Source organism: Oncorhynchus gorbuscha, linkage group LG12, assembly GCF_021184085.1.
Source record: "Oncorhynchus gorbuscha isolate QuinsamMale2020 ecotype Even-year linkage group LG12, OgorEven_v1.0, whole genome shotgun sequence".
Classification (NCBI taxonomy): Eukaryota; Metazoa; Chordata; class Actinopteri; order Salmoniformes; family Salmonidae; genus Oncorhynchus; species Oncorhynchus gorbuscha.
Window position 1 is genome coordinate 83,798,135 of NC_060184.1, and position 14,133 is coordinate 83,812,267.

The 14,133-nt window shown below is 40.7% G+C and overlaps 1 pseudogene; it reads right to left on the reverse strand.

Moving 5' to 3' along the window:
- Positions 1-606: 606 nt before the first annotated feature.
- LOC123990434 overlaps positions 607-14,133 on the reverse strand; it is a 34,686-nt pseudogene continuing 21,159 nt past the window's right edge.

Sequence of the window (14,133 nt, forward strand, 5' to 3'; positions counted from 1 at the left end):
CCATATCATGAAGGTGGATATTGATCCAACCATTTCAGAAGTAATGACTGGGCTGACAGAAACAGGATATGCCTGAACATTTTTATAAATGGCGACAGACGATATGTTAGTTCGTTTGACATGGTGGGTTGTGTCAGTAAAAACGTTTTAGTGAGAAATGGCGATGGAAACTCCTTTATGTACAAATATTTATATAATAACCATCATGTCTTAGTTAACTTGGAGTCACGTGATGATATGTTGTGGTCCTCCCTCTAAAACTTGGAAAACCATGTAGTTTATTAGGCTACAGATGAAATAAGTTATGAACTTCACAGGGTGGTGAAAGTGCACGTGATGAGCTTGATGCTCAATTCCAATACATTTTGAGGGTCTTAATCTGGTGACATGATGACCGATGCTTGGTTGCCATTTGACAAAAAAAATAATTGCTCTCACCCATAATAATCTCATCATTCGGGTAACAACGTTTATTCAACCAGTGGGAGGTTTGTAAATGCCCCCAGGAAAGTCGAAAGAGGAACTCTTCATTGAGACAATGATAAACAGCAATCATTGGGAGAATTGTGGTGGATGTTATAAAAGAAGTATCTGCTGGAGTCCAAGTCAAACCAAGACTCTTTATTTCTGAGTTCAGAGAGACTAACAGAGTTACACAGTGCAGTGTAGACAGTCTGAATTCCTGAAGCATTGGGTGATGAGTAAATATCTTTATAGTTTCCTGTTCCTGGGAGGGACTTTAGTCATACAAGGACACAGGTGCAAATTGGTTTGCAACACAGGATGATAGTCCCAAGAACAGGAGCTTATAATAGGACAGTTTCACAAGGTTAGTCACATACTCAGTTATGTGGACACACAAACAATTAACATTTTCCATTACAGAGTCTGAACATTTTCATTTCATTAAATCATCAGTGGGCCAACAATGTAAATGTCAACAATGGAACAAATGCATCACATCCAAATATCACTTGATTATCTGTAGTGCTGGAGGAATGACACACCCAGATAAACACACAGTCAGAGTTTAAAAAAAGGACCATTAAAACACATGGAATCTGATCTACTCTATATTCAAACTGACAGACTCCATATTCACTTCATGTTTTCTAATAAAAACAAACAAATATATGTTTGAGTATACCCTGTACCATTTAATTTCATATGGTAAAGACAGGTAAACACATTGTCAGTCAACAATATAAGACAACAGGAGCACTGTGTATGTTCTCTGATGAATTTTAAGTCAATGTGATGTGAAATATCAACATACACGCTAAGAGAAGTAATTTCTCTCTCCTGTGTGGATTCTCTAATGACGTTTAAATGACTGTTATGAGTAATATGTTTTCCCACAGTCTGAGCTTTTCTAAGCCGTCTCCTCTGTGTGCAGTCTAATGTGTTCTTTCAGGCTTCCTAAATGGGCAAAAACTTTGCACTTTGGGAGGAGTAGTAAGGCTTCTGCCCTGTGTGTATTCTCTCATGTTGTTTCAGCTCCCCTGACTACTAGATTAAACACATTCCACACAGGGAGCAGTGGTAAGGCTTTCCCCTGTGTGTATTATCTCATGTCGTTTCAGCGTCCCTGAATGGTTGAAACACTTTCCACACTGGGAGCAGTGGTAAGGCTTTTCCCCTGTGTGTATTCTCTCATGCTGTTTCAGCGTCCCTGAATGGTTGAAACACTTTCCACATTGGGAGCAGTGGTAAGGCTTCTCTAATGTGTGTATTCTCTCATGTCGTTTCAGATCCCCTGACTGGTTGAAACTCTTTCCACACTGGGAACAGTGGTAAGGCTTCTCTCCTGTGTGTATTCTCTCATGTTGTTTCAGCATCCCTGACTGGTTGAAACCCTTTCCACACTGGGAACAGTGGTAAGATTTCTCCCCTGTGTGTATTCTCTTATGTTTTTTCAGTTGTGCTTCCTGTTTAAAACTCTTTTCACACTGGGAGCACTGGTGTCGTCTTGCTGGTTTGGACGTCCCTGGCTCTGGTTCCTCTGAGTCTGGTCTTTCTCCTGCCAAAGATAGTGTTATTTTTAAATAGAGACCCGAATGAAAGCACATGATAAAACAACCTTGCTACGAGGGTAAATCCTAAATCAGATCTCTCAATAACCTGAGGCCAGTTTTAACAATCTTAGTGTGATTTTAAAACAAATGTAGAGCTTCATGGTAATTACTGCTATGTTTACATTACTTACTCATCCTGTTTTACAAGTCAGAACACAAAAAAAGATGTAATTTTGTGTGGAAGTCCAAAACTAGTTTTTACGTTGCAGATACAAAGCACATCAGTAACATCTCCCCGTTGTTGAAAGGGTTCGACACATTGCTGTTTAATTGGACCAATTTCTTATTTAGACATTCACAGATTTTCAACATTTTGATTATCGCTGATGTCATATTTTGGGTAAATGTTCCTAAAACTGATAGTAACAACAAAAAACAAAAATATAAACGCAACATGTAAAGTGTTGGATGTTTCATGAGCTGAACAAAAAATATTGCAGAATTTTTTACATCCCTGTTAGTCAACATGTATTCTTTGCCAAGATAATCCATCCACCTGACAGGTGAGGCATATCAAGAAGCTGATTGAACAGCTTGCTTATTACACAGGTGCACCTTGTGCTGGGGATAATAAAAGGCTACATCGAAAATGTGCAGTTTGTTCACACAACAATGCCACAGATCTCTGAGGGAGCGGGGAATTGGCATGCTGATTGCAGGAATGTCCACTGGAGCTGTTGTCAGGGAATTTAATGTACAGAACCAGTCAAAAGTTTGGACTCACCTACTCATTCAAGGGCTTTTCTTTATTTTTTACTATTTTCTACATTGTAGAATAATAAAGACATCAAAATTATTAAAAAACATATGGAATCATGTAGTAACCACAAGTGTTAAATCAAAATATATATTTTATTCTTCAAAAGTTGCCACCCTTGCTTTCTCTCAAACAGCTTCACCTGGAATTATTTTCCAGCAGTCTTGTAGGCGTTCCCACATATGCTGAGAACTTGTAGGCCGCTTTCCCTTCACCTCTGCGATCCAACTCATCCCAAACCCTCTTGATTTGGTTGAGGTTGGGGGATTGTGTCTGGGGATTGGCCAGGTCATCTGATGCAGCACTCCATTACTCTCCTTCTTGGTCAAATACCTCTTACACAGCCTGGAGGTGTGTTGGGTCATTGTCCTGTTGAAAATCAAATAACAGTGGGACTAAGCCCAAACCAGATGGGATGGCATATAGCTGTAGAATGGTGTGGAAGCCATGCTGGTTAAGTGTGACTTGAATAAATAAATCAATGACATTGTCAACAGCAAAGCACCCGCACACCATCACATCTCCTCCTCCATGCTTCACGGTGGGAACCACACATGCGGAGATAATCTGTTCATCTACTCCTCGTCTCACAAAGACATGACGCTCGGATCCAAAAATCTCAAATTTGGACTCATCAGACCAGAGGACAGATATCCACCGGTCTAATGTCCATTGCTCGTGTTTCTTGGCCCAAGCAAGTCTCTTCTTCTTATTGGTGTCCTTTAGTAGTGGTTTCCTTGCAGCAATTGGACCATGAAGGCCTGATTCACGCAGTCTCCTCTGAACCGATGATGTTGAGATGTGTCTGTTACTTGAACTTTGAAGCATTTATTTTGGCTGCAATTTCTAAGGCTGGTAACTCTAATGAACTTATGCATCAGAAGTAACTCTGGAACTTCCATTCTTGTGGTGGTCCTTAAAGTAATGATGGACTGTTGTTTCTCTTTGCTTATTTGAGCTGCTCTTGACATAATATGGACTTTGTCTTTTACCCAATAGGGCTATCTTCTGTATACCACCCCTACCTTGTCACAACACAACTGATTGGCTCAAACACATTAAAACCTGTTATGGCTAGGGATTCCGCTAGCGGAACATTTCAACAAAATCCGGTGAAATTGCAAAAAATATATATATATTTTTTTGAAATATTTAACTTTCATGCATTCACAAGTGCAATGCCACAAATTAAAGCTTAAGACTCCATAATGTTTCATCATTAGATGCTACAGGCCTCCTTTAAGACTCCATAATGTTTCATCATTAGATGCTACAGTCCTCCTTTAAGAATCCATAATGTTTCATCATTAGATGCTACAGTCCTCCTTTAAGACTCCATAATGTTTCATCATTAGATGCTACAGTCCTCCTTTAAGACTCCATAATGTTTCATCATTAGATGCTACAGTCCTCCTTTAAGACTCCATAATGTTTCATCATTAGATGCTACAGTCCTCCTTTAAGACTCCATAATGTTTCAAAATTAGATGCTACAGTCCTCCTTTAAGACTCCATAATGTTTCATCATTAGATGCTACAGTCCTCCTTTAAGACATCATGTTTAGAATGTGTCTGGAAGCGCTACTCTATCTATTCTACTCTCATCCTTTCGGTTTTAATAATATTTTATAATAATAATGTTATAATAGGTAATCACTAAGTTTAATAACTAGGGTTAATACCTGCCTGGCGCACCAACAAAATATTTGGCGCACCAACAAAATTTTATTTAGCCCTCTCTAACAATACCGCTACAGAATTAGCATAGTAGGCCATGTAACTTAACCTGTAGTGACACCCAGCCCGTGAACGGGACCGTTACCATCATCTGACACTAATTAGCATAACGCAACGGACATAAATCTTCCTAGAAAATATTCCTATTCATGAAAATCACAAGTGAAATATATTGGAACATAGCTTAGCCTTTTGTTAATCACCCTGTCATCTCAGATTTTCAAAATATGCTTTACAGCCAACGCTAGACAAGCATCTGTGTAAGTTTATCATAGCCTAGCATAGCATTATGCCTTGCTAGCAGCAGGCAAACTTGTCACGGAAATCAGAAAATCAATCAAATTAAATCGTTTACCTCTGATGAACTTCAAATGTTTTCACTCACGAGACTCCCAGGTAGACAGCCAAAGTTCATTTTTTCCCAAAAGATTATTTTTGTAGGCGAAATAGCTCTGTTTGTTCTTCACGTTTGGCTGAGAAATCGCCCGGAAATTGCAGTCACAACTCCGAAAAATATTCCAAATTAGCTCCATAATATCGACAAAAACATGGCAAACGTTGTTTAGAATCAATCCTCAAGGTGTTTTTCTAATATCTATTTGATAATATATCCGTCGGGACAATTCCTTTTTCTCAAGGACCGATTGGAGTAATGGCTACCTCTGCACTTTACGCGAGAATCTCTCTCGGAGCCACCATGTGACCACTTACGCAATGTGCCCCCATACGGCTATTCTTCAATAGAAATGCGTAAAACTACGTCACAATGCTGTAGACACCTTGGGGAATACGTAGAAAGCATAAGCTTGTTGATGGTACATTCAAAGCCATATAGGGAGTCATTGGAACACAGCGCTTTCAAAACCTGGGGCACTTCCGGATTGGATTTTTCTCAGGCTTTCGCCTGCAACATCAGTTCTGTTATACTCACAGACAATATCTTTACAGTTTTGGAAACGTTAGAGTGTTTTCTATCCAAAGCTGTCAATTATATGCATATTCTAGTATCTTTTACTGACAAAATATCCCGTTTAAAACGGGGACGTTTTTTTCCAAAAATGAAAATAGTGCCCCCTAACACCAAGAGGTTTTAAGGTAATCAGAAATATTTAGGATTAACTTATTCCTTGACACCCATTCTGATACTAACTGCAGCTCTATGTTAAGTGTTGAAGTCATTTCAGTCGATGTAGTAGCTGACATGTACAGTGTTGAGTCAACGCATACATAGACTCACTGGCTTTACTCAAATGTCATTGGCATGTTGTTGGTAAAGATTTTAAAAAGTAGGTGCCAAACAGCTGCCCAGGGGAATTCCTGATTCAAACTTGATTTTGTTGTACAGGCTTCCATTAAAGAACACTCTCTGTGTTCTGTTAGACAGGTAGCTCTGGGGCGGCAGGTAGCCTAGTGGTTAGAGCGGTAGGCCAGTAACAAAGATTTGGATCGAAACCCTGAGCTGACAAGGTAAAAAACTCTGTCGTTCTGCCCCTGAACAAGGCAGTCCTAGGCCATCATTGAAAAAAAAATTTGTTTATAACTGACTTGCCTAGTTAAATAAAGGTTATATTTTAAAAAAAAACTCTTTATCCCAATATAGCAGGAGGTGTAAAGCCATTTTTATCATCAATGTCTCTCAGCCAATCAGTCATTTGTAAGTGCTGTGCTAGTTGAATGAACTTCCCTATAAGCTGAACGTCTATATTTGTTTACTTTGTATCAGGTCAAATATATTTTTTCCAAAATTGTAATGGTTGGTAACAGGCTGATTGGTCGGCTATTTAAGGCTGATTGGTCAGCTTTTTAAGCCAGTAAAGGGAGCTTTACTATTCTTGGGTAGTGGAATGACTTTAGCTTCCCTCCAGGCCTGAGGGCACACACTTTCTAGTAGGCTTAAATTAAAGACAAGGCAAATAGGAATGGCAATATCGGCTGCTATTATCCTCAATTTTCCATCCACGTTGTCAGACACCAGTGACTTGTCATTGTTGATTTTATTTGCGCAAAATTTCATTGAAGATGCTCCAAAGATTTTTACTATCCTTCTTCATGTCATTTATCTTTGTTTCATAGTGTAGTTTATTCTTTATATTGAGTTTAGTCACATTATTTCTCAATTTGCAATAGGTGTCACGAATATTACCGAAGGTGGCTCCCCTCCCTGTTCGGGTGCCGCTCGGCGGTTGTCGTCGCCGGTCTACTAGCTGCCACCGATCCTTTTTCGTTTGGTTTTGTCTAATTGTTTTCACCTGTTCATTGTTTGGTTGTTAGGGTGGTACGTTCGTTTCACCCACTTCTGTTAGATATAGACTTTCATTGAGCAATAAGTTTCATTCTTCATGTCATTTATCTTTGGTTCATTGTGTAGTTTCTTCTTTTTATTCAGTTTAGTCAAATGATGTCTCAATTTGCAATACATTTGCCAATCAGTTATACAGCCAGACCTATTTGCCATCTCTTTTGCCTCCCTCTTCATCATACCATTTTGTAATTCCTCATCAATCCCAGTTTTTACAGTCATTTTCTTAATGGGTGCTGCTTATTAGTAACTGGGATAAGCAGCTTCAAATGTGTCAAGGGCAGCGTCTGGTTGCTCATCATTACACACCACAGACCAACAAATATTATTTACATCAACAACATAGGAATCACTACATAAAATTGTATGACCTCTTATACACAATATTAGTCCCAGCCTTTGGAACGGTGGTTTTCCTAGACATGGCTCCTATATTGTGATCACTACATCTGATGGATCTGGATACTGCTTTAAAACCCATTTCTGCAGCATTAGTAAAGATATGATCAAACCATGTTGATGATTTCATTCCTCTACTGTTTGTCACTACCCTGGTAGGTTGATTGATAACCTGAACCAGGTCGCCAGCACTGGTTACAGTTTGAAGCTTTTGTTTGAGTGGGCAGCCTGATCACAGCTTTTCTTCAGTACTAGTTAATTAATTACCAAAGTCTTGAGTTTAGTTTGCCTGTTCTACAGTCTTGTAAAGATAGGGGTTTGACTGGGACAGGCAATGTAACATCCATAATGTTTTAAGGAAAAGTTTTTGTAAAAAAAGCACCTTACATTGGATCATCTTGAAACTTTCTCTCCAAAGCTAACTTTCATCAAGGTTTTATATGGTCTATTGGTTTCTCTCTTTTCATTGGCAGAATCCTTTTTCAGTGTTATGATATTCATAACATCCATATACACCAGTCTATCTTCCTGTCAACTAACAGAACTCTGCTGGTTGTCCTGGTAACAGATACCGGTGGGCAGATCTATTGTATTTGGTTCAAACTAAACTACAGCACTTACTTTGATGTGTCAAATCTGATCCTTTCTTCTCTTCTCCTCCTCTCACAGTTCCACTCAGCCCCGTTGTTTTCCTGCAGTCCACCAGCAGCACAGACAACCTCTTCATACCCAGCAGTAAGGTGCTACCGGGAGAGGCACGATACAGGGACTCCGGGAGGGAGGAAGGGCTAGTGTTGTCCTGGTAACCATAAAGAGGGGACACAGACGCACATCATTATGGATGCTGATGTCACTGTTGTCATAAAGTGCTTTACAGAAACCCAGACCCAGAGAGAGCTAGACCAGACCCAGAGAGAGAAAGCTGTATGCTAGACCAGACCAAGCTGTACCATCTGGTGTTCTGGTCTGGAGAGACTCTTCTCTGCCTCGTCAGCATCAGGATGTTGTTGAGGCTCCCCCAGAGGATCCACCATAGTCATGTCTCTCTCCTGTGTTAATGAGAACATCAAAATGAGTAGTAAACTTATAACCGTCTCATAAAATCATAGGGTCTTACAAGAGGCATGAATATGTCCCTTTTATATTTTAAGTAGAAATTATGCTTCAATATTGAATTTTAAAAGCCTGTTATACTAGATGAGGGGAACTTTAATGTAGACCACATGGAGAATTCAATACATCGAATTGAAAAGTCCCTAAAACATATGAACCAATTGCAGATCGACCCTTTAACAATTCCTACAGTACTGAACAACATATTCAAGTGTAGAACTTCAGTAGAATAACACTTTAAAACCGCACATTAGTTCAACAACGGCATAGTTTGTGTCCCTGTTGAAGACAGTACTCACTGGTGTTAATCTGATATTCTGTCTCCTCCTCTTTCACTCCCAAAACGTCTTCCTTCTTCACCTTTATTGAGATAGCATCCTCTTCCTCTCTAAACGGTTCTTTCTCTTCTTTCACTATAACAGCCTCCTCTTCCTCCTTTTTCATTCTGAAAGATTCTTTCTCCATACAGCAGACACCCTCTTCATTAGCAAGGGAGGAGTAGTTTAGTGAGCTCATGGTCAGGGATGTTAGCTAGCTAGCTAGCATTAGTGTCTAGCCTAGTGCTAGGCTCAGTATCAATCTTTAACACGTTTGCAAATTGAACCAGTTGATACGTCAAACGAAACTTGTTTAAAACACTGAGGTTAGCTAATGTACATTAAAACAGCAGACCTCCTCTTCATTAGCAGGGGATGAGTAGTTTAGTGAGCTCATGGTCAGGGATGTTAGCTAGCTAGTTAGCATTAGCGAATAGCCTAGTGCTAGGCTCAGCATAAATCGTTGCAAATTAGGTTACAGTTAACCAGTTAATACGTCAACAGAACTGTGTTTAAAACACTGAGATTAGATAATGTACATTAAGATGGTCTAAAGCGTCAATCTTTCACTTTTATGTTGGCTAGCAAGCTACCGAGGTGGTCGAAAGAGTTGGCGCCTTGTTGTTCCTGAAGAAGCGTCCGTCCAGTCCATTATACGTCACGCAAGAAGAGACAACTGAAAGACGCTCATCGCCATCTGCTGGCTGGAGTGGGTAACGCAGTTTGGAAACAATAGTGACAACACTTTTTGTATTGGAAAGAACGTCATAATTATTTAATAATAAGCTGATACATTTTCTCTTCCAAATAATACGTTCCTGTACACAGACGTAGAAGCTCAATATGAAAAATGTAGATGATTAATAAATACTTATATGAATAGGTAGTGTGTTGATATACATTTTCTCTGTTAATTTTTCACATTCTTTTTTATCTACATGTGACCATACTATTCCCTTAAAGCCACGCTCTATAAGATACAAATCATCCTGTAAACAACAGAACAAACGCATCACATGCAAATAGCACTTGATTATCTGTAGTGCTTTACACTGGGTAGACAAAACATTAAGAACAGCTGCTCCTTCCATGACTTAGAAAGACTAGGTGAATCCAGGCTAAAGCTATGACCCCTTACTGATGTCACCAATTAAATCCACTTCAATCTGTGTAGATGAAGGGGGGGAGACAGGTTAAATAAGGATTTTTAAGCCTTGAGACATGAGACATGGATTGTGCATGTGTGCCATTTAGAGAGTTAATGGGGAAGACAAAATATTTAAGTGACTTTGCACGGGGTATGGTAGTAGGTGCCAGGTGCACCGGTTTGTGTCAAGAACTGCAACGCTGCTGGGTTTTTCAGCTCAACAGTTTCCCATGTGTACCAAGAGTGGTCCACCACCCAAACAGTGGTGGTTTGTGCCGTTTAAGATGAGGCAGGACGATTTGTTTTTTCATGAGCATGGCCTTAATTCTATTACAGCATATTGGACGACTGTCATTCATATTTCACTCACCCTGTTCAATGTAACAGCAATAGGTTTAGGCTACTACATGATACTCTAATTGTCCCTATACCCATCATGAGGTAGCAACCTAGCCTATGAATGAAAGTTTAGAATGTAGGTTCACACAGGTCGAGAGAACATTTTGCGATGACAGACAGTGACACATAGACAGACAGTGACACATTCAATACTGCCTTGCACACTCTCGCCTGCATCTAGCTGAAATAGAGATATCACTGGACAAATTCAGGTATGTTTATCCCTGTTTTGTTCCATTTAAACGTTTGTCAACAGAATCGGCGGAATGAATACACCCCTGATCATGCATAAACACAGTTTCACTTTCATTACAGACACGTTGTATTCCTTCTTGCATCTATGTGCTCTCCTCTTATCACCTTCTCCCTTTGTTTCTGTACTTCAATGCACAACACATCAGCTGTATGTCACCAGGAGAAAAAACCTTTCCAAGCCAAACCATTTCATAACTGAAACACACAGCTTACATTGTTGTCACCATATTAGCTAAAATAACATCATAGTCAACAGAGCTAATAGAACTAACTCGTTTGTAAACCTGCTACAATCATGCAGTAAGTTACAGTGTACAGTCAGTAAGCAGTTTTCAGCACTTACCAGGGTCCCAGTGGCAATAAATTAGTCAAACCAAAAGCTTTGCATTGAAGTACAGAAACAAAGGAGAGCCAAGGTTTGAAATCTCAGAAATATCTGAAACCTCTCGCTTCTCCTTCATTTTGGAATAAAATAATTTGTTCAAAACTGTTCAACTATTGTATTTTTCTCTCTTTTAGTCAACTACTCACCACATGTTATGCACTGCAGTGCTAGCTAGCTGTAGCTTATGCTTTCAGTACTAGATACATTCTCTGATCCTTTCATTGGTTGGACATCATGTCAGTTCATGCTGCAAGAGCTCTGATGGGTTGGAGGATGTCCTCCGGAAGTTGTCATAATACCCGTGTAAGTCTATGGAAGCCTTGAGAACCATAATCCTCCCAGGTTTTGTATTGTGGTCAATGTATCCAGAGGAGGATGCAAAATAGTATGTTTTAATAAATTATTTGGTGATGTGATTATATTTAGTATAGTTTTATCTAAAAAGGACCACTTTTAAATATTTTACCTTTTTTATTTTTCTGAAAATAACTGAGGACGATGGTTCTCCCCTTCCTCCTCTGAGGAGACCCCACTGCACCCAAAGGACATCCAGCCAACTTGACCCAATTGTGGGAAGCATTGGAGTCAACATGGGCCAGCATCCCTGTGGAATGCTTTCGACACCTTGTAGAGTCCATGCCCCGACCCATTGAGGCTGTTCTGAGGGGAAAAGGGGAGGGTCCAACTCCATATTAGGAAGTTGCTCCAGATGTTTGGTATAATCAGTGGATATATCTGCCATTTAGCAGACACTTTTATCCAAAGGGATTTGCAGTCATGTGTGCAAACACTTTACATATGGATGGTCCCAGGAATCAAACCCACTACCCTGGTTTAACAAGCACTATACTCCACCAACTGAGCTACAGGACCACAAGGAATGATCAAGGAATGACGCAGATAAACACACACAGCCTGAGTTTCAAAAATATAATTGGATCAAAGACCGTAACATTGAAACTGACATACTTCATATTTAGTTACAATCAAAAATTATTTGTCACATGCGCTGAATACAACAGGTGTGGATCTTAACGTGAAATGCTTACTGACAAGCCCTTAACCAACAACGTAGATAAGAAAAACAAGTGTTAAGAAAATATTACCAAAATAAAACGTTCAAAAAAGTAACACAATAAAAAACAAATAACGAGGCAAAATACCAGTACAGAGTCAATGGAGGCTATATACAGGGGTACCAGTACAGAGTCAATGTGGAGGCTATATACAGGGGGTACCAGTACAGAGTCAATGTGGAGGCTATATACAGGGGATACCAGTACAGAGTCAATGTGGAGGCTATATACAGGGGATACCAGTACAGAGTCAATGTGGAGGCTATATACAGGGGGTACCAGTACAGAGTCAATGTGGAGGCTATATACAGGAGGTACCAGTACAGAGTCAATGTGGAGGCTATATACAGGAGGTACCAGTACAGAGTCAATGTGGAGGCTATATACAGGGGGTACCAGTACAGAGTCAATGTGGAGGCTATATACAGGAGGTACCAGTACAGAGTCAATGTGGAGGCTATATACAGGAGGCTATATACAGGGGGTACCAGTACAGAGTCAATGTGGAGGCTATATACAGGAGGCTATACAGAGTCAGGGGGCTACCAGGAGGTACAGAGTCAATGTGGAGGCTGTATACAGGGGGTACCAATACAGAGTCAATGTGGAGGCTATATACAGGAGGTACCAGTACAGAGTCAATGTGGAGGCTATATACAGGGGGTACCAGTACAGAGTCAATGTGGAGGCTATATACAGGAGATACCAGTACAGAGTCAATGTGGAGGCTATATACAGGGGGTACCAGTACAGAGTCAATGTGGAGGCTATATACAGGGGTACCAGTACAGAGTCAATGTGGAGGCTATATACAGGAGGTACCAGTACAGAGTCAATGTGGAGGCTATATACAGGGGTACCAGTACAGAGTCAATGTGGAGGCTGTAAACAGGGGTACCAGTACAGAGTCAATGTGGAGGCTATATACAGGAGGTACCAGTACAGAGTTAATGTGGAGGCTATATACAGGGGATACCAGTACAGAGTCAATGTGGAGGCTATATACAGGGGATACCAGTACAGAGTCAATGTGGAGGCTATATACAGGGGTACCAGTACAGAGTCAATGTGGAGGCTATATACAGGGGATACCAGTACAGAGTCAATGTGGAGGCTATATACAGGGGTACCAGTACAGAGTCAATGTGGAGGCTATATACAGGAGGTACCAGTACAGAGTCAATGTGGAGGCTATATACAGGAGGTACCAGTACAGAGTCAATGTGGAGGCTATATACAGGGGGCTACCAGTACAGAGTCAATGTGGAGGCTATATACAGGAGGTACCAGTACAGAGTCAATGTGGAGGCTATATACAGGAGGCCAGTACAGAGTCAATGTGGAGGCTATATACAGGGGGTACCAGTACAGAGTCAATGTGGAGGCTATATACAGGAGGCAGAGTACAGGGGGTACCAGTACAGAGTCAATGTGGAGGCTATATACAGGGGGTACCAGTACAGAGTCAATGTGGAGGCTATATACAGGAGGTACCAGTACAGAGTCAATGTGGAGGCTATATACAGGGGGTACCAGTACAGAGTCAATGTGGAGGCTATATACAGGAGGTACCAGTACAGAGTCAATGTGGAGGCTATATACAGGGGGTACCAGTACAGAGTCAATGTGGAGGCTATATACAGGGGGTACCAGTACAGAGTCAATGTGGAGGCTATATACAGGGGTACCAGTACAGAGTCAATGTGGAGGCTATATACAGGAGGTACCAGTACAGAGTCAATGTGGAGGCTATATACAGGGGTACCAGTACAGAGTCAATGTGGAGGCTATATACAGGGGGTACCAGTACAGAGTCAATGTGGAGGCTATATACAGGAGGTACCAGTACAGAGTCAATGTGGAGGCTATATACAGGGGGTACCAGTACAGAGTCAATGTGGAGGCTATATAAATGGTGTACCAGTACAGAGTCAATGTGGAGGCTATATACAGGGGTACCAGTACAGAGTCAATGTGGAGGCTATATACAGGAGGTACCCAGTACAGAGTCAATGTGGAGGCTATATACAGGGGGTACCAGTACAGAGTCAATGTGGAGGCTATATACAGGGGGTACCAGTACAGAGTCAATGTGGAGGCTATATACAGGGGGTACCAGTACAGAGTCAATGTGGAGGCTATATACAGGAGGTACCAGTACAGAGTCAATGTGG